The sequence below is a fragment of the Microchirus variegatus genome (assembly GCF_963457635.1).
Source record: "Microchirus variegatus genome assembly, chromosome: 18".
Lineage (NCBI taxonomy): Eukaryota > Metazoa > Chordata > Actinopteri > Pleuronectiformes > Soleidae > Microchirus > Microchirus variegatus.
The window spans coordinates 11,310,232-11,332,303 of record NC_139819.1 but is presented as its reverse complement, the minus strand read 5'-3'; the positions used below and the strand labels follow the sequence as shown (position 1 = coordinate 11,332,303).

Genomic DNA, 22,072 nt, shown 5'->3' with positions numbered 1-22,072 from the left:
TTTCAGTCATTTTTCAGAGGTGAGATCATCGCAGTTATTTTAGCTCGCTGTCATTATGGTTCGGAGAGAAATGGGCTGAGCTTATATGGGAATTATGTCTAGGAGCTGCGGTTGCTTGGCCTAAAATTGTCATCAAGTTTGCCAGAAACTGAGTCGAAGCCATTCCTCAGAGGACATTTATTCTATCTGAATAAATCTCTCCTTCAACTTCTCAGAAAAAAAATCCATGTGATTTTCTGTAATTACAATTTGCAAAACGGCTTTGACTGAATATGTAGACACTGTGACTTCCAAAAAACAGCCTCAAACACTTGAGATGTTTTGATTTGGTGCTCGTTTCCACTTAACCTTCGGATGATGTTTAATGGAATAATAATGCATATTCTATCACATGTCGTATGAAGATCTTAATCGGTGACCCTAGCTCTTGAACTTTTGAGAAGTCGTATTTCACCGTGTGTCGGATTTACACAGACGAACCAAAAAGGGGTTGAAGCAGCTTGTAGGTCTTAGATGAAAGATTTACAACACAGACTGAATGATTGACCATTTATGGGACCATTGTGTGCGCTGCACCCTTGTTCTTTACATGAACAGAACCATTGATTGAAATGGTTTGCAGTGGCTGTAAAATGCACAGTTATGGGACATTACAGTAAAAAAACCACTTATATGCCGTATTATTTCTCCTCTCCTCTGCTCTCCGCTCGCTTCCTTCCCTTTCTGTTGGCTTCTGCGGTGCATGGATCCCGTCTCTGTCTCGCCTAATCAATCTCAGATGAGGATGAGCCTTTCGCTCACTCTGATCTGCCCTCGTTTTTTCCCTTCAAAATTGAATAATTGAATGGCTGCAGGATAGATTCTGTGTGGTCTTTCACTTATTCCTTGCCATGTGCACACACCCACATACATTTTTCTGTTTTCCTTTCCCTGCGCTTGTCGTGGGTTGTGGTTTCCAGTTCCACGCTGGAGGATTATTTTTCTCTCTTTGTTAAGTCCAGATTCTGCTCTGTAGATGGTTAAATAGGTTTTGTGGAGGGAAGGGGAGGAGGGGAGCAGCTTCTCTCAATAAAGCTTGTGTAGCCTGGAGGAAATATTCAAACACCACTTGTACTAATAATATTAGTAGTAATTCTGCTAATGTTGTTCTGTCAGTATCCAAAATATTTAAACCGCAGAACTCTAAATCACGGTTATTAGTCGATTGAGGAAATGTCGGGACCTAAATTGTGGTGTTTAGAATAACATATACATTATTGTCACAGTTGTAATCTAGAAGGGCACACGCGTTGTATTTTTACTAGTGATAGCTAAAAGTTGAATATCCTGAAATGTTCTTTGATGTTGACAAATTGGTGCTCGCTCTTTCATAGCCTGTTGCCTGGGGCCAAATCACCCCGAGGCTGTGGATAACTCAGCCGGGGCTAAGAGTGTATTTTGTGAAAGGCGAGTCGCTGGCGTCTCCCGATCCTACTCCTTTTGACATCTACCCTTGCGTTCCTCGTTGGCGTTCATCCACTATTTATGCCACAGTTGGTTATATTACACCAGTTCCCTTTTCAAGGCTTGTTTTCATCTTCTGAAGTGTGTTTTTTTCCCCCTCTCTCCTCCTCTACCATTCACATTGTGTTCTCTTCCACCACCTCAGAGGGCAAAAGGCTCTGAGAATAGTACATTTCCCTTCTCTTCATCTCAGTCCAGTTTGCCGTTGGGGTGTGGGATGCGGGGTGTGTGCGGAGGGGAGGTGTTAACTCTGAATTCTGTCAGCTCCACAGAGCAGCTGGTGGACAAGTTAAGCTGCAAAAAACCTCTCCTCTCCGTGTTGGTAACTTTACTTTCAGTTAAACACACATTGCAATCTGTGAACATTTTTGCTAGTGAAGCACTTTTTCTTTTTTACTCTCCTCTCTTAAAAAAACTTTATCTGCCCTCCTGTCTTGTTAAAATCAAAGAGTGTGCATTTAATTTTCCTGAAGGGTAATGGGAAGAATCTTCCACTGGCTCATCTCTGCCTGCAGACCCTTTCTCTCTCACACACACATACATGTGCGCCGCCTCCACGGGCTCTGATTATTTACACTTTTAATTAGTCCAAAATGTGGAAATGTAAGTGGAACTGCAGAGATGACCTAACAAAGATTCACGTGCCCTCAATTAAGGTATAATTACCACCGTGCATGTTCAATCAGAGCCTCTCTCCCAAGCTTTTCCACCGCATTTTCCAGCTCTTTCACTTCATCCATTTGGAGTTGAAGGGGGATGTGGTTGTCAGGGGAGCAAAGTGAAACACTGAGAAAGGCAGGCTGTCAAAGTGAGCGGTGTTTTTTTGGCCACTGGTCAGTGAAGGACACTTAATCTCCTACTCTGATTGGCTGTATGTCTAGCTTTGTCTCGGGTCCCATTTTTGTTATTCTTTTTTGCTGGCAGGGGAAATGACAAGAAGGGCCACGTTGGTCAAGTCAGACATAATCCCAGATTACATTGTATATTGACATTAGTCAGATTCTAGAGGAAAGAGCAAAGACAAAGGAAGCGGTAATGATAGCTGTCGGTTATTATGGGATAGCGCTTTTGACATAAACGCACACATATTCGGTAAAACACAGACAGCGAGGGACACACACACACATGGGAGCAACTGAGTGAATAGCTGCCAGCTGCACTGGAATCTCCTCTGGAAACTTAGTTCACATATTTGACTGCAATTAGAGTTAAACAGAACCACACTGACTGCATACACACTCACACTCTAGTCGATTGTCCATCTCTTTTACATGATCGGCCCCAAACTCCCCTTGGTCTTTATAGGTGGGAGTTAAGACTTCTCAGGATGTTTAGTGCCACTTGTTGTGTCATGTTCTTAGCTGCTAATGGTCGTGGATAATGTCCGTCATGTCACTGTCTCTCTGGAGTGGACAGTAGGGGAATTCTAGAAGGAGCTGTGGAGACACCATCTGCTTATTCTGTCTGTTAATATTGGCATGTCAAACCAAATAATCCTTTGTATTTTCTTTTTTTTTTCTATCCATCTTCTACCACTTTATCCTCCACATGAGGGTCACGGGGGGAGCTGTGCCAATCTAAGCTGACGTAGGGCGATAGGCGGGGTCACAGGGTCACCCACTCTCACTCACACACCTATGGTCAATTCAGAGTGTCCAATTGACCTAATCCCCATATTGCATGTTTTCGGACTGTGGAAACCGTGGACATGCACCAAGGCCCTTGTCGGCAAGAGTTTTAAGCATTTATGTATTAGTTTTCTTATCCATCTCCCTCTTTGTCTCAGTTGTTTTGTGTTTTATTGTTCATCTCCCCTCATTATCATTTTTAGTTGTGTTGAAAAGAAAATGCATGTTCAAAAAAAAGAAAATTATAATAAAAATGTATCTATTAATCAAACAAACAAACACAGCATCGCTGGCTGCTGACTAATGCTTTTATGATGGTGTCCCTGATTTGTTGCACAGTGGGCACCGATTATCACTTCCTTCCATTGCTCAGCCGTTGGCAGCAATTATTCATCCAGAAATAATTCACCAACAAAGACGCTGAAGTCTCCAAGCATGTAAACATTGCTATAAGCAATGCAGTAGTTGACATTATTTCAGAATCTGGCTCCTCAAATGTTATTAAGTCGGAAGTGCACATTTTGTCTGCAAGAAAACTGTTGAAAAGAAGAACTCACAATCCATATTTGTTCTTTCACCACTGCTGGTACCTCATTAGGATAGGCTTTTAGTTGAGAAGTAAACTGTTCATTATTTGTACACCTTTTTAAAAACTTCATATTGTCACTGGTTACATTCTCAGCACGTGGTCTGAGCCAACAGCACATTCCTCTCCTGTGTCCTCCTCTTCAGTGCTCTTTAGAAGTGCCTCTGCATCGATCTCCGTCCCCAAAATGCTTCTGTGTTTGTGTATTTTGGCTCCTTGCTGATTGGCCTTTGCCTGAAGAGTAATCAGATGCATTAATGAGCACTGACTTTAACTTGGACAGCTGGCTGCACTCAGACACAGAAAAGCATCGATATGGTCCCTCCATTGTCTGCCCAAGAACAAAACACGTTTTAGAGGGTATGGGAAGAAAGGGGAGTGAGAGAGCAATATTTCACCTTGCGGTAGTGATTTCTTTTCAACGTCGGTTACCTCCAGGAAAAAAAATTCAGCGTGTGGCATCTCTTCCACAACAAAGGTGAAGTTACTTTTTGAAAACGAGGACAAAAACTGGTGGTGTGGCAGTGAGTGCTCACTGGGATTCCTGAAATTGCTCCAAGAAGTGTTGAAAGTACAAAATACCCAAGGAGCGGGACAGCCAACACAGCCGGCTCTCTAACAAACATTACAATGGATATGCCCAAGTGGAAAAATCTTTGTTAGCCGTCGCGAAATGGAGCGCAGCTGAAGTAGTGAGGCAGATTTCTTATTGAAAAAAAAAAAAAAGGTGGTGGTAGTTTTTTTTAAACCAGAAGTGCTATGAAGCGATAATGGCTTCATAGCATTGGTGGGAAAAAGTTATAAATGGGAATAAGCACAGTGTTCGGAGCAGTAGTATATTATATTGTCATAAGTCCTGATTGGATGGTATTTTAATGACTGTCAGACATTGTTTTGTACAAAATGCCACAACCATTTTGTAGTAAATTGAAGTTTTTATTGAACAAGAACCAAATCCAGAATATATTTACACATCTGTATATGTGTTTATATGTGTATATATGTGTATATATATATCCATATATATGTATATATGTATGTATATATCCATATATATATGTGTATATATATGTTTATATATATATATGTACACACATACATACATATATACACACATACATATATATTTATACATACATACATACATATATATATACACACATACTGTATTGTTTTTGACACAATTTGCTTTTGTGATGTATTTTCTTCACATGCTGTGTTAGGCTTTCACCTGCAGAGGGTGTAGTAGGACTGGATAAGAGATGTAATAAAACTATGATATCTGTGAGCAAAAAGCAGCCGAGTGTGCCTCCAATACTTAAACTGCACACAAACATCTAATGACCTTTAAAAAAAAAAGTACAAAAATCTTAAGTATAATTTAAAAAAATAAATAAAAATTGACTGACACTCCGTTTAATTTCCTTTGTGACTTTCCCCTCTTTCCTCTTTCTTTGTAGAAATTAATATTCGCGAGAACTCATTTATAGTTAGCTCGACTGTGACCAGAATGGTGCTTAATAACTAGTTGCTATTTAAGGCTTTAATATTTCCCCTTGTACAAAAGTGGCTGCTTGCTGTTTGTACCTTGCAGGTACATTCGTCTTTTCACAGCTCTAGCCAGAAACTGTGAATGGCCTTTTGCAGTGCTTGTACTACAAAGGCCATAATCTTTCAGCAACTGTACTGTGTAGCACTGGCAGCACATATCTCCATGACGTTATCAACCATTCACCCCACAGCTACCAGACTTCAGGACAAGTAGTGAAGAATGTTAAGTTAATACGATTTACTTTCCTCTTCCTTTTCTGGCTCTTGCTTTCTCTGGCTGAGCACATGGAGGAATGACAGCCTGAAATGGGATAAAGCGCAGATGAAACCCACATTTTCTTCTCTTGCTTGAAACATTTCTTTTTCATCGGATGGCTATTGGCGAGTGTGCAGATTGGACCAAATTTATCTTGCCTTGCAGCTTGTAGCACATGGGTGTTTTCTCGATTTTTTTCAAGCTGTAGAATTCTATTTATGAAAAACTGTATTTTGAAGTTAAACAGGGGGAATATTTTGAATTAAGTATTGCTGAACCAATTAATCAAGAGCCCTTTTTTGGGGGGTGAAATTGATCAGTGATTTCAAGGACAAACTCATTTATATTCTCTATTCTATTCTTTATTGATCACCCTTGATATTCATGAGCTAATTTGAAAGATTTTGTTATCACGGTAGCTTAGAGAAAGAGACACGGATTTCAAATCTCTTGCCAGTGCCAGGCTTTGACCTCGCCTGTTTTTAAACTGCTGTAGAAGCCTCCATGGTTATGCAGCTTCAGACAGCAGTGGCTTCTGACATCCAGCCAGGGACGTCACTATGATTCATGGCCCCCGTCCGTGACGCCTCGGTCACGCCTTTCTTAATCTCTCTGCCGCTCTCGTGTCCTCTCCCTCTCTCTGATGAGTTTCCCTTTTGTTTAAGGAGGGCAGAAATTATTTCAATTATTTAAAGTGGGAGCCCAAAGCCAGGACCGGAGGCTTTTTCCCTTTTCGGCCACTTTGCATTGTATCGTGATGAATCGCCTTCCATGGGGAGTCGCTTCTTACCCTGTTTAACGGAGGAAAGACACAAGTGTAAAACAAATGGAGTGAGGGAGACGGTCTAACTGTTGTCTTCAGCTTATTTAAAAGTTATCTTTTCACACTCGCCGTCTCGCCAATCATCCCATCACTCTCCTCTCTCAAGCAAGCCGTGTCCTCCCCTCTCTGTGTTGTTTCCACCCTCCCTAATGTCACACTCTCCTCCCGCTGCCAACGCCTCCTCATGACTGAGAGGCTAAATTCACTCTAATTTGACTTCATTTGTGATGATTGATAAGAGGCAGAAGAGCGCGTGTCTCCATAAGCGTCCAGAGGTGTCGCGCATCCATTTGTGCGTGCATGACCCGTCCCCTCCTCAGCATTTTCCGCATCTGGTCCACCCCCTTCTCCACCCTCTCCACCAGACATCACCCTTCTGCCTCCCCCACCTCCACCCGCCGTGATGCTTTCGGGGGCCTGTGATAGCAGCAGCGGTTCAATACTCGGGATAATGAATGTGTTTAATAAGCACAGTGGGTCGATGGGCTTAATGAAGGTGTGACAGAGAATGGGCCTGGAGAATGCTGCTGGAACGAGACTCTAACGAGACTCTGGGGTTAACGAGGTCACGCTGTAATCGGGATTCCCTCACCTGCACAGATTCTCTCTCTCTCTCGGCCTCTGTTTTCATCCACTGCTGTTGCTCTTATTCTTGTCTTCTGCCTTTTTTCTGTTTTCGTGAGTCTTATGCAGGTATAGGACACTGGAGCAAAAAGAAAAATGGGGAACAAGATACAGTAAATGGTTTGGGTCACTCACGGCTCAGGGCATTTGTGCCCACGTGGCATGCATGCTTATCTTTTGGCTATCAGCTTGGCATGGCCTCCCTCTGTGTCCTTATTATGCATTTTTGACCTCCGCCAGGAGGTATATCTTTTTGCCGGAGTTTGTTTGTTTGTTTGTTTGTTTGTCTGTCTGCTAGCAACATAACTGGAAAAGTCACTCAATCCAAGACAGATTTGGATGAAATTTTCAGGAAATGTCTGCGCTCAGAGTGCTTTTCTAGTTTTTAATGCAGGGGTCTCAAACTCAAATGACCTGGGGGCCAATGCGCATCTATTGTGGTCGAGAGGGGGCCGGCCTAGAGAGCAAAAAAAATCAACTGTTCACAATATTGCATCATGATATCACACGTATACTTAATAATACTATCTATGATGCGAAATGAATGCATTAATATCAAAAACAGACATTTATTTCAAATTACATAAATAATAGTGTAGACACACTCGGACCCTAACAAGTGTATTTATATATGTAATTGAATGTTGTATGATACATATAATAATGGGATAATTATGACCAAATGTCTTATTATTACTGTAACATTGCTAGCAAACATATATTATATTCTATCACCTCCCTGGCAGCTGTGCCTTAGTTGCACACTGTGTTTAAAAGATGTTGAGGTCGTGGGCCATGTTTTCATTATAACATGATATTGTGGGGGGCCACATGCCATCGATTGGGGGGGGGGGGGACCCCTGTTTTAATGTTTCTTTTCATTTGTCATGTATGGCTTCCCCCCGTCTTGCTGCCACATGTCCCATCTTTTGGGACGACGGGCTTATGAATGCTGGCTGAAATGCTCTGAAGCAGTGTTTCTGTCTCATCATTGCCAGGCTATTTCAGGAGACATGGGAGCCTTCATTGTCGCGTGGCCTGACGTCAGATAAACCTCTCTGAAAACTGAGAGAAGAAGAAGTGCTCCACCTCTTTTTGTGACATTTAAATATTATTTTTGTTTTGCTGCGTGGAGTTGAAGCTCATTTGGTTCAGTCAGTCATCAGTTTTAAGTGATTTGCTCGCGTCCTTGTTGGCTACACAGATAATCAGATTTGATGAAGCTTGTACACACTAAGAAATCAAAGTACGAGACTGTACCTAAAAAGGTACAAATGCTTTGTCGCTCCAGTTGTACCCTATCAGGGTACAAGCACTGTAACTTTAAAATTTTTACCTGCTTGTTTGTACCTCTAAATAAACATTTCTACACCCCCTAGTGACAAAAGTGTACCTATACACCCTGAGAAAGGTTACAAGAAAGGGTACAACTGGAGCGACAGCAAAAGGTACAGTCTTGTACTATGATTTCTTTGCAGCTAGAATAGTCGTTTACCACAGTAACAATGTATAGAGTGTATTTCTGATTCATTTAATGTTATTTTCATTGGAAAAAAAGTACTTTTCCTTCAAAAATAAGGACATTTTTAAGTGAACCCTATCTTTTGAACGGTAGTGTACCTGATTTGTACGTTATGGTCTAATACCTGCATACACTTACCTTGGTCCCTACAGTTCTGTAATATGAAGAAAGTAGAGTATGTTGTTTTTTTTAATCTATTATATTTTTCTCTCCATGTTTGTCTCACAGTAAGACGTTATGCGTTTCACATAGTTGCACCCCTGTACAGTCTTCCACACACACACTCGCACACATACAGAGTTGTTAATATAATTGACGTCAATAATGTTAATCTCTGCAGCAGGGTTTTCTGCTCTCGCTCGCCGTCGGTGCAACACCCACTCCTGTCCTGTCTTCAGGAAGCAGCCATTAGTCTCTTCCTCCCTCTCTCTCTCTTTCTCTACAGCACCAGCATGTCACCAGTGGCAAAGTGTGACTTCCTGAACCTCGCATTTCTTCGCCTTGCGTTGCCAAGAGTGCAACGGCGTTATGAGATATAGCGTGGAAGACAAGCAATCGATTAATGGTGCACTTAGCCGGGCTAATTAACAGCTATGTAGAAGTGGAGAACGCATCAGGCAGCATCGAGGAGGTTGTCCACCCCCCCCCATCGCTGAGGCCCGAGATAACCTTTGAATCATAGATCACTTTACAGCATGGTTTACATCGAAAGGTTCATAGACACCGTGCACAACATTGCTCTCTTACCTTTATCACTCGGAAGGATCGCGTAGGTCATTCAGGTGGACAGAAGTTCGATTGATGTCGTTGCCACGGCGAAGAGACATTTTGATGATTTTAAGAGCTGTGTTTGATGAAGACCTTGTATCGTGTTTCAAGCTTACTTTTCATTTCCCTCTTTCTCTCCTTTGAGAGCGAGAATGACATGAACAGCAGCTTTTAGCGTCATTCCATCCCCTCTGCTCTCCTTGAATCTACCCTCCTTCCCGTCTTCCTCTTACTCTCGTCAGCTCCTGTCTGCTACACCTCTGTTGGAGAATTTTGGCTGAGCAAAAATTAGCTCTCAATTAAAAGTGAATTTTGTGCGAACGAGCGCGCTCCAGAGGGTGCGGATGAAAGGGAAGGCAGAGCCAAGGTGCCGCCGGGGCTGCCTGATGCGCTGTCTGCGCTTGGCTGCGTCGCGTGTTTTGGTGGCACGCAAAAGTAAATGATGTGCGTGTTGTTGAAGTGAAGACAGCTGCATTTGCATTTAGATAAATCCCTGTGGATGTGTGATTGTCATTGAGATGCAGGGGTCTGTATCCAGTGGGGTCCCCCGACTCAGACACCTTCTCCCCCTGCAGGGGAAGACGTGTGTGTGAGACAAAGCTGGAATACTAGGAGCATTTGCCCCACTTCTCCTAGGAAGTGTTGAAGGGAAGGGGAATAAGAGTCATTACTGAAATCAGAGAGTGTGTGTGTGCCCAAAATAAACGTACGGCTGACCTCCTCTATACTATACCTGCGCAGAACTGAAATTGTGACTAATGAGAAGTGACTGAACACGCAGTTCGCAGACACCGCGCCCCATTAGACTGATACAGTGTTGAGAGCAAAGAGCTGGTAAAGGTGCCACCGCTCACTCTTTCACATCTGTCCTTCATCACTTACAATTAATAATGACACTTTGCTGCACATAATGAAAAGTTTGGGCAACGGGTGGTATGCGGTGTCCAGACTCTGACAGATTTAATTAGTTCTTTTTGATTATGTAGCGACATTCCTGCTGTTAGCCAGCCCAAATTGTCACCTGTAATATATTCTGTGGTGGGAGTTCATGTTTAATGCATTTTCGGGGGCCGTGTTCTTTGATGCCTGCAGCCATTCTACTTCTTCTTTTTTTTTTGTTTAAACTCATCAGGGGGCACAAATATAGTAAAGATGAATGACTCCTTTCCTTGTTTGAAAGTTTGCTTTTACATCTGCAGGAGGAACACACACGTCGGGAAAATATCCGTACACGCGGCTATTAATCTTTGCCAAAATTTGAAAAAGGCCTCATTTTGGCACATATTAGTCCGAGCCATCAAGGATCACTTGTTAATGTCGGCGCTTGTGCCAGATGGTGTGGTTTTGGTGCTTCAGTCCTGTCGACTGGTTGAGGGGGAGGCCACGCTCTGTTGATTGACAGCCAGGGTTGAGTGTGGGCAGATGGGTTGCGATGGCAGTAAATATGAAGCCAGTGTGACAGGTGAAGGTCAGTGTAGGAGGTAGAGGAGCAGCTGTGACTGGCTGGAGGAGGGTGTGGGGGGGGCGGTTCGTCTGTGTCTATGTGGACTTTAAAGGGCCAACCTGAGCTCAAGGGAGAACCTTCTGTGTGGCACACTGGGTCAGGAGTGAAGCCTACTTTCCTCATCCTGCACCAAGGGAGAGCTTTTTTGGACAAGAATCATTGAGAATCCTCATTCTCCCTTTTTTTCTCTTTCACAGTCTGACTGTGCAGAAGAGACAAACTGATTCACTTGAGTGAAGTGAATCAGTGTTAAGGATATTGTATGAGGACATTAATAGTAATGAGCAAAAATGTGGGAAGGCAGTCAGCTGAGCGCCTCAGCTGGTTTTGGGAAGTGCCTCAAAATGGTATTTAAGTGGCTCAGGATGAAAATTTGAATGATGCATTTTACATTTATCGGAGCCATCTATTATTCATCGTTCCTTATCTATGATCTTTAGTTCAGGTGAGAAATTCTTTTCCTGATACCTAATTGAATGTTGGCACACTGTGTTCAGTACAGAACTGGCATTTTTTTTAGCACATTGTTTCTGTTTTCTTGAGGCTAGTTGTGGTGTGGCTGATTCCCCTTCTGACATTGTTCCCGCTCACCTACTGTTGCTTGCTTTGAAGCAGCTCTTTACAAGCCTGGCTAGGCAGCAGGAGGTTCTGGATACATTTACTCTGATACACAGGTGTTTGTTTTTTTTGTTATTTCCCCTTCACCTATGAGATAGGAGCTTTTTCGGGAAAGATTTCTGCGAGTGCACAGGTTAGGCAGTCGTGCCTTGATCCTTCAAATATTGTTGCTGAATCTTTTTGCTGCTTTCACCCGACAACTCAAGCTATGAAGCCTTGCTACTGTAGGTTAAAATAGTATCAAGCAGGGGCCTCAAACTCAAAATAACCAAGGGGCCAGTGAACTTCTAGTCTGGTCAGGAGGGGGCCGTCAAGTGGAAATACTTTAGTGATTAGAAAACAAAATTATATCTTGATAATCCATCAAAATATTTAGGATGATATTGCACACCATTTCCAAGTAAAGGTTGAATTTAATATTGTGATAAATGTTATTATAAAAATATTGCTTGGGCCAGTTTCCATTATGATTTAAAAATAAGTTTAGGGCCACAAGATATCGACTGGGGGGGCCTCATGTTGCCCTCGGGCTGCAAGTTTGAGACCCCTGGTATAAAGTGACGATATAATGCTGCATCCAGTTTGATTTGTTTTTTCAGGCACTTCCATTTTATTAAGTACCAGTTGGGGGGAAAAATCAAGCTAATTAAAAATTTGTTTGTGCCCACAATCATGTGAAAGGTGTGTGAAGACCATTTACAAGTCTAGGAAGAGATAATTTCTCCAACTTGCATAATAATAATGAAGATTTATGATGGTAAATGATTTATTGAAGTGCTTCATTGCAAACTTTTAATTGGCTCGTGAAACAAGTGCTGGAGCCGAAACCTGCAGGACTGGTAAAGACGTAAATAAAGGGTTATTTGAAAGAGCTTTGGGACAGAATTAGTTTGCCTAAATAAGAAAATGGTAGAAATGTGTGTATTTATTTTCTGTTTTTCCTTCATTTACTCGTGCCATTTTCCAAATTAAAAGCAGACAGATGCGATCACATTGCAAGGAGGTCATTATGAACTCGCCTTTGCGAAAGATAATACTTTGCCACCGTGTGATTAAACTTCAGTCAGTCTATTAGTCTATGAATGTAAATTAAAGGTACCCACTGGAGCTTTCATTGTAAACACCAGTAGTGCTTATGATTGGAGTTTGGTGATTGATGTCGGTATAGATGCTAATCGCAGTTTGTAAATTATTATACGATTGTATTATATAGTGTGTGGAGGCTTGCTTTCTACTTTGTCAGCCGGCAGTATATGAGAGGACAGGGGTGAGGGAGGGATTGCTGACTGGGAGGATTATAGAGTTGCTATATGGGTTTCAGCAAAGCTTGGGTTGTGCCAGTCATGGTTGTGTGTGTGTGTGTACAGTATCATTCCGTCTCTCTATTTTACTTTCTCCTCCTCCCCTCCATCTCTGCTCTCTATCTTTCTCCCAGTAATAAAGCAGAGTATTTATTTCCCTTCTCCGGCTCTCGGGTCTCTTAAAGGGAGCCGGGGACCAGGCTGATATTAGACAGTATGTGTGTGTTTGTACCGTACGACTGACTGTGTGTATGCGAGCGCTCGCCGCTCTCTCGCTCTCACGCTGTGCTGTCTGCCCGTCTCATCGCCCCATCCCAGATGCACAGTTGCGTCTGCTTGCGTGCTAACACACCGAGATTGAAAGTTGCTGATTCCGAGCCGCAGGGACTCGTAGAGGAGAGGCCTCTGGCGGGGGCTGATTGAGCTGTGCTGAGCTGAGGTAGAAAAGTTACAGTAGCATGCTATTACCTGCCAGCGCTGATGGACTTTATTAGCATAGCAGATACGCTGTGGCAGAACTCAGTGTAGCCAAGCAAATAATTTTATGACTGTAGTCCACAAGGGAGTTAAAGGCTAAAAGGTTTGTCTCATTCATGTCAACCAAACTTCAATTTGGGCTCTCTTTGGGTGTTTGCGTGCCAGTTAAAGAGACATAAAAATATTGTTTTTTTTTATCGTCTAAGTATGTGCAATTCCCCTTTAACTGCGCACACTTTGGAATCAGTCATTTTTAGGGTTTGCCGAAATGATGAACCCCTGACATACGACTGAGTGTCTGTGTGCCGTCGGACAGACATCACACGTGTCCTGTGTAAACTAATAAGCGTAGCGTTTTACGAAATTATTTTTACAAATGTTGATTTGGCCCCGATGAACTGTGGTTTGCGCTAGTTCCTTTTTTTTTCCACGCGAAGGCAGCACATCAGAGATCATCGCAGAGCACTATGCTGCTGGCGAATTAACTTTTCACGGCTATGGGACCCAACCTGACAGTTGGCACTGCGGAGATGATTTATGACTGGCCAGGAGAGTCAAAGATGGATGAGGAGAAATAACTTTGATCAAAGTTTTCCCCTCTAACAACACAAGAAGGCTCCCTCTTGATAGCTGGCAGTGGCTTCACTTAAATTTCCAGAGGGAAGCAGCGGAGTCTTTCTGCGTATCGTTGTACATTTGTTTCTACACACAGACAGCAGATAGGGCTACATATAGTATAGGATATAATATATCCATATTATGGAAGTTCTGGATGCAGCTTCATTGTGAAGACACTGTGACAACAAAACGTTAAGATGCCTACTAGTTTATAAAAATTATAAGTAGATTTTATCATGTCGCTGTGTTTAGAGTTAAAGCTGCCTCAGCGCACATAATCAGAGATTACGACGCACACTGCATTATTAATAATTCTACAAAATTTAATTGATGCTGGTGCTGTCTGCTGTAGCTTTACTACTGCCTCTTGTTCTGTTTTTTATTTTTTTCACTTTTTAGGTGTCCTGTGTGGGTTTTGGTCCACAAATGAAAATGAGCCTCTTTTATCACCACTTATCACAGAAAATGACTACTAAAAGCTGAAATTAGGGAGCGTCATTAAACCTGCAGGTTTAAAGTGCTGACTACAAAATCCCCCGATTTGAGTCAGGATAGGGATGTTTGTTGCATGGATGTTTGTTCCAGACATAAATATAAATACCCCCTCAAAAATCAGGAATAAAACAGGTGTTATACAAGTCAACCTCTTTACAAACAGGAGAAAAGCAGCTTAGTAATTGGACACATGCACAGACACACACAGATATGCTGGCTTGTGTTGTGGTTTTTTTTCGTTCAAGGCTGAAATATTCTGTAGCCAAGACTCCTGTGGCTTTTCAGCTCAACATGTGTCCATCCCTGCTCATCTGCTGCCTTTCTACAGGTCACACCCTAATCCTGTGAAGCGGGGTTTTGGGGGGACCAGTTGCCCTCCAGGAATGGGTTTACCTTGCCTGTCTCACTGGGACCAATCAAGACTTGTCTGTCTCTTTCAGCTTTCCTGTGTCATGATTGGTCTAATGGCAAAAAAAGGGAGGTGCTTTTATGTTGGCAGGTGTCACATGTGACGTCCACTGAAGGCAGAATAACAACGCGGCATCCAACATGGATGAAAGAGATACATACACATGTATCTCTCACAGTTTTTGCAGATAGTAGTATGAAGCCGTTTTAAAAGGTCATTGTTTCCAACCTTGTTTACGCCTGTAAATGAACTGTTTGTTAGCCTGTGTTGCCACTCACCTGTCAGTTCTTCTTCTCACTACGGGAGAAATAGCAAAGCACGTGGCATCTGTTACATCGCCGTTGTTGAGCTGGTGTCCAATATTGATTCTACAGTTCTCTTTAGTGGCCACAGCTGCACATCTAAATGTCTTGTAAAATACAGGCAAAAATAACCTCCAAAAATCTTTTAAAAGGAAAGACAAAATAGCATTGGCTATAAAACGCAACTAGATCGAAAGATGTTACACGAAAGATGTATCACTTTGCAACAACAACACAGTCCAATATGCAGCACTTTAAACAATGTCAAAGCTAGTGCTGGGCACTAGGTTAACGCATGTTAACGCATGACGCGTTTTCCACATGCGTTAACGTTGACGCCGTTAACACACCCAGCACTGATCAAAACAAATTTTTTCCATTGAAACTCTTTTATTCATCAAAAGAGTTGCAAAATGAATAGAGAATATAGTCAAGACATTGAGAAGATTAGAAATAATGATTTTTATTCAAAATAATAAATTTGCATTTGTCAAAGAACCACCAAAAATGTTTTCAGCTGTGCTAACATCATTGCACAAGGGTTTTCAAGGGTTTTCTAATCATCCAATAGCCTTCTAATGTGATTAGCAAACACAATGTACAATTAGAACACTGGAGAGATGGTTGCTGGAAATGGGCCTCTATACACCTATGTACATATTCTAATAAAAACCAGATGTTTGCAGCTAGAATAGTCGTTTGCCACATTAACAATGTATATATTGTATTTCTGATTCATTTAATGTTATATTCATTGGAAAAAGTGTGTTTCCTTCCAAAACAAGGACATTTCTAAGTGACCACAAACTTTTGAACGGTATAGTGTAAATCGTCTAAAACAAAAATTAAACCTTGCACCTTAGATGACGAATGCCCTCTTCTGTTTCTCTCAGGATGCTTGTCTGTCTCTTGTTCTCTCCTTATTTCTTTGCATTTCCTCACCTATCCCTCTCTCTTCACTAAGCCTGTGAGTGTGTCTAAGTTCTGTGAGAACCACTTTTCAATGCTCTGCTCTCTGTTGCCTGAACACAGTCAGGTTTCCGAAGCCCAACCCTCTTTTTTCTCTTTTTTTCTTTTTCTTTTTCTTTTTCTTTTTCTTTTTCTTTTTCTTGTTCTTTTTCTTTTTCTCTTACTCTTTCTCATCTCCCATCTTCCCACTGCCATAAAACCCCCCGGCTAACCCTAGCACGAAGGCACAGTCTCACCCACACCTTCCCACCCATTTCCTCAAATCCCCTATTTTCTCCACCTCTCTCTCAGCAAGATCTGAATCCATCGTCCAGCCACCTCTTTTGGGACCTGAAGCACAAGCATGTCCCTTTGTTCTGACTGATAAAAGGAAGAAAGCAGGGTGACAGAGGAGGATTAATTTAAGTGCAGGCCAGACGACACATTGTCTTGCTGTGTTCATGTCTTTCCCTTACCTCCTGTAGTTTCTCTTGCCTTCGTTCTATTATCTTGGCTGAGAGCAGAGGATATTGGTTCGAGATGCATGGCGAACTCTCAGGGCCGTGACACTCCTCTAATCCGGTCTCTGTTCTGTCTTTTGCCCTTTCTGTCTTCCTGCTGTCTCCATCGAGCTTTGCCTCTCTTTATCCGTGTTCCACCCATCCTTTCTTTCTTCCTTCCTTCTAGCATTCCCCACTGTGTCTTCCTTGAAGAGATGGCCTTCTGTCTCTACTTTTGTAGCGAGGAAGTTATAGTATGGAGAACATACAGTGTGATTCTTACATAGTAGATCTAAAGATTTAAAAGAAGCTGCCGAGCTTCTGCAGTGAGTAACAGAGATGCTGCGGTGAGGAAGACGTGTCCTCTACCTTTCTAACCTTAACCTAGTGATGTTCTGCCTCATTAGGACCAGGCTTTGGCCTCCTGAGGACCACTGGTCCTGACAAGGTCAGTGTTTATGCCAGAAAAATACTCAGGACTGTAAAGATTAGGAGGAAACTATGTGTTTCTTGGTGTTTTTAGCCAAATCGTTGTGCAGTGATGATAGACTTTGCTCCCTCCTCAAGTGAGCCTCGCTACACTTTAATAGAAATAAAAGTGCTAAGTAGAACCATATAAGGTTTCTTCGGCTTGTCCTCTAGCAGAACCATTTTTGGCTCCAGGTAGAACCTTTTTATAAAGATTCCACCTGGAACCCTTTTGGAGGGTTCCACCAAGAACCCCTTTTTAAAACACTTTATTCAGGAAAGGGTTTTTCAGAAGCAAATGCTTCCAGGTAGAACCTCAGCCCTTGTAGAAGAACACTTTTGGAACCCTTATTTCTAAGAGTGTACACTTACAAACATGAGCACTTTCAGATCCCTGTTTGAAGTAGGACTCTTCTCCTTAATCCCTTTGGTCTTCTTGATTGGTCCCAGACCCAGACTTTAACTTCAAAGGTGTGATCCACCTAGGCTTCTATGCTCTCTTTGCCCTCCCTCTGACCAGTGCATTGTCTGGAGGCCCGGGTCATGGTTACTGGTCCATGTCACTTTTCTTAGTGGGCGTGTTTGATGGCCTTTCTGCTGTTGTGACAGCTCTATGGGTACGTGGAGACAAAGGCAAGAAATGGGAAGGGATTAGCCCATTATTTATGGTGGTTTTTTTTTAGGTGGGTGAATTTACATACAATTACGTTTTAACATTTGAAAACCTTTTCTCTGCTATTGTCTTTGAACCTGGTGGACCATACACGCGTTAATTGTATATTCATGTATGTAGGAGTGACCTGCATCCCTGACGGTGAACTTTGCGACATTAGGTCAGCGGTGGGGAGTAGAGACTGATGTATAATGTCTCTCATCAAACTGCCCAGGAGCTGAGGTCAGCGGGTGCGACTCCCTGTTTCCTTGGCCTTCTGCCCTGTCCGTTGTCATCGGACAAACCCCCCTGCTCCTCCTTTCATCCCAGCTCACACTCAGCATCCCACGCTTGCTGGACCAATAGGGAATAACTGTAAGAACATGAGCATGAGCAAGCTGGTGGAAGAGGAGGAGGAGGAGGAGGAGGAGGAGGAGGAGGAGGAGGAGGGGGAGGGGGGGTAGTCTTGTCTGCTCTGTCACTTCATGCTGACACGGTGTGAGGTGGAGTGACGCTGAGCTCAACCATAGTGTCTGGGAGAGGTCTGTCCCAGGAAGTCTGACCCCTGCAACCCTTTACCACACCAGTGGGAGAGAAGGTGGGGGGGGGAATCTTTTGTTTGTGTTGTGTAAATGTGTGTGAGAGAGAAAGCGGCAGAGGAAGGTAAAAAAAAACAAAAATAAAATCGGGCTGGAGTCTCTGAGGAGGAACCTCATATCCAAAAGGTGCAAATCAGCAAAGCTTTGCTGTTTAAACTACATAAATGTTTTTTTTGGTGAGATTGCTTGAAAAACGCTGCCTCAGGTGCGTGCGTTGAATCTACGTGGTTTATAGTTTACATTTCTGCCTGTTGCTGCTGTTGGGATCAAAAGGGATCAGTATCTAAAAGCCAACTGTCGCCACAGCTGAACGTGTCGAGAGAAATCCAAACGGGAGGTATAGTCTCGGAAAAATTCAACATACTCAGCATTTGATAAGGGTTCAAATATTGGTTTATTTGCTTATTTATACAAAATCTGTACTGTCGAGGCAAAGCAAATACTGTAAAACCACGAAGAGACGGGTTGTGCTGTCTGCAAACCGAGCCGAGACAAAGGTTTGTCTGCAAGTTACTGCACTGCAACATGTGCGCATACTGTAGCCTTTTGCTGTGTGAATCAATTTAACGACGCAGAAAGAACGGCCTTTGCGACTTTTAGTGAGCTCCGAAAATTAGCCTAACTTTTATTACACGTCCGTGCCTTGGCTGTTTGTAATAACTTAAGCACAGACTAACAAATACACTCCAGCGTTTGGATTTGTGTGAATAAATTGGAGGTCTGAAGTCATTACTTCAAATACACTTAAGTCTGAGTGCTCTTATGAAGACGGCGAGTGTAAAAATTAGTAAGTCACACAAGCGCTGAATGAAAAGCTCGTAATACAAAAAAAATGAGTGATGAATAGGTAACACTAATGGAAATATTGATCTTCTACAAGGACAAGCAGGCGTTCAGTAGCTGCCAAGGGTGGACAACAATTAATATGCTTTGACTGGCTTTTGTGTGCTTCAGCTACACTGAGCCCTACAGCATTGGCCTCATTAGTGGTTTGTTTTGGCACATATGAATGCCTGATTTGAAAACTATAGACGCAGATTAAAGACCCATCTGGAGGGGTTAACAATGAGGTATAGGGGTATAGGGCTACGTTTACATGATGACGGTCTGAACAGAAGACGCAAAAGTGGCGTCGCGTCTTCACTTTTTATTCCGCGTTTAGACAAGCGTTTTCGGGAGGAAATTTGCGTGCATACGGTGACACAAAAGTGTGTGGAATTCAATTGGGTATGCATGCCAGGATGTCTGGGCGCATGCGTAGAATCTTCCTTCTCTTATCTGCGCTACCACCAGTAATACTGTCTGTACAGATCCTGTACATTTGGTGGAAAGAGTTTATTAAAGCTGCTAGAGCAGCTTGAAGTTCCGACGCATTGGAAATAATCTGACGTGTTTGTTTATTTCCCTGTACTGGCGCATTGTATGTGATGTAAACGCGTACACAACGTGGGTAGATCTGAGCAGAGTTTTGCACTTTGGCAGTGTAGACGGAAACGCTACGGCGTAGCGTATTGAAGTTTTCCTCTCTGGAGGGTAGTTTCAGATTTTTGCGTTTTAAGCCCCCAAAAACGCCATCACCGTCTAAACGAAAGGTGTTAGCCGCAAGCGTCCTCAACATTTTACTGTGGCCTGAAATCTGAAAGCAAAGCTTGGGGGAAAATAATCTCATATGGTAGATTTTTTTTTTAAAAGCACACAGCTTATAGAAAATTATCATTGATTGTATGAACTCACAGTGCTATAATTAGTGTATCCTAAATTTTATCTCAGATTTATTACCCCCTGAAATATGGTGATTAATGAACAGCGTGATGTCTTCTAGTCCTCGGGCGACACTTGAATTGGATTTCATGAAACCAACTCAACTGCAGCTGGACAGTGGACACCTCCTACTGTGTCCCTCAGAGTTACATTTGCCAGACTGTGACCAACCTTCACACAATCAGAGAAAGCTCAGCCCCTGGTATGCAGACCTTCCATCACAATGCAATTATCATGCAGCATACACTTTCTTGTTGGTGGAATTGTTGTGAGGGTAACTTAACTCGGACGGCCATTGTTGCCCTCTCAGCTTTGTCTGATTTGCCGTTTGTCACACGTCGCTATTATGGGTGGAAGCCTGAAATCCAGGGACACAATAACACTGACACTCAAGCGAACTCTAGCCATTTTGCTCCACTGAATTAGGAGTTAAAAGGCTGTTTAGATGTGCGAGAAAATGGAAATGGTTCGTAGGGGAAGAATCACAAATCTTGAGTCCCACAAGAAATGCTCTTGTTTAGCATCTAAAGACTTGGAACTTTGAGAGAGCCGTGAGACTGATTTAGCTTTCCGTGTTCCTGCTTTGTCGACTTTCTCTGCCTCGCAACTTGCGCGAGCACAGTTTTTTTTATTTTTTTTTTTATAAGAGTCTGGAGAAAGCATGGGCGTTCTTTGGCTCCATCCGTTTCCCAAATATACAAGCCTAGTTAGACCACTACACTTACTGTTGTCTGTGTAATGATGTGTCCTGCATTGGCACAAGGTAAGATAAATGGAATATCTCCTCTGTACTTGTTTATGTAAGTCCCTCAGAAAAAGGTAGTGACATTGGGACTTCCAATTACCTGTGCAATATCAATGTGGTGCTTAGAACAGAGACTTGACTCCACTTACAGCTGATAGCCCGGTCTCTAAGGATCTTTACTCTCGCTCCTAATATGTAGTGCCGTATAACGGATGAGTTGGGGTTCTTGTGATCTTGGCTCACATGCAGCGGGAGCTGACAACAGCAACGTGGCGGTTAAGAGATGAAGGCTGCTGTTGCGTGCTTGCTCGTTGCCACTGTCTGCCGGGTGATTACACGGCATTGGTTTGGTGCTTTTTTGTTGTTGCGCTGTGTTGTGGTATTCTTAGCTACCATTAAAAGCGCGTTAAAAGAGACATTTAGTTGTTATTCAATTAGTCTGAAAATTAAATTTGTTGTTATTTTTCACTGAGAAAAGTCCCAACTTTCCTCCACTGCTTGTAGGAGTACTAATTTCCCTTTCAGGTTGGTTGTTCTCTGCTCTGATGCTGCTTGAAAGCAGTGGCATTAAAAGAAAATAAAGGCATTCAGAGTGTGCGCGTGCACAACTTAGTTGTTTTCTTGACATTTTCCTGACTGTAATGTGCATGAAATGTGTCCATTTCATAAAGATCTTTCCTCACTTTTCCTCCCACCATCCACTTAGACCGGTGTTGTCGTCTGCACAAGTGCACTCTCACCTACCTTTGAGACTGTTATTCTATTCATCGAGTAGTCATTTTCTACAATTAGAGGAAATAATTTACTACCGTTCACTTTTGTACAATATAAAAAATAATTTTCAGACTTAAATCGCTCTACTTACTGCAAAACCACAATATGTTTTAGTTTCCCAATTTGTTTTCGGGGATTGGTGTTATCTTGTCTTTGTGGGCATTGCATCACCTGACACACTGGAAGAAATTGGAAGTAATGAATGGTTAATAACATGTATTTGAATCTTGGGTCATCATTTTCAGCAGTTTTCCATACTGATCTATTTGCAATTTAATATTTTGAAAAAGTAAAAAATAAAGCAACAAAATAAGCTGTTATGTCATGTTTCTGTTCATACGGCTGGTACACAGCCTAATAAAACATCAAAAAGTTCCTCCCTTATTAACAGATGAGGTCTGAATTCTTATGCTGATGCAGAAATCTGTGTTTAAAAGGCAAAACAAAGAATGTACGACTATAATTATCCACTCAGTCTGACAGTCCCTAATTCTAAGGTCAGATTACAATATACATTGTTTGTTTTATCTTAAAGGAGGCATATTACGCAAAATAAACTTTTGAATCATTTTAATACTTATATTTGGGACTGTGGAGGCCCTATGAGTAGGCAAAGTGTGAAAAAAGAGGACTCACTCAT

General features: G+C 42.4%; 1 protein-coding gene across 1 annotated transcript in view; it reads left to right on the top strand.

Annotated features, from left to right (window-relative positions):
• The window catches only part of fbxl17 (F-box and leucine-rich repeat protein 17), a 243,227-nt gene that overhangs the window by 5,476 nt on the left and 215,679 nt on the right, over nucleotides 1-22,072 (top strand). The gene's annotated exons all lie outside the window — the stretch shown is intronic.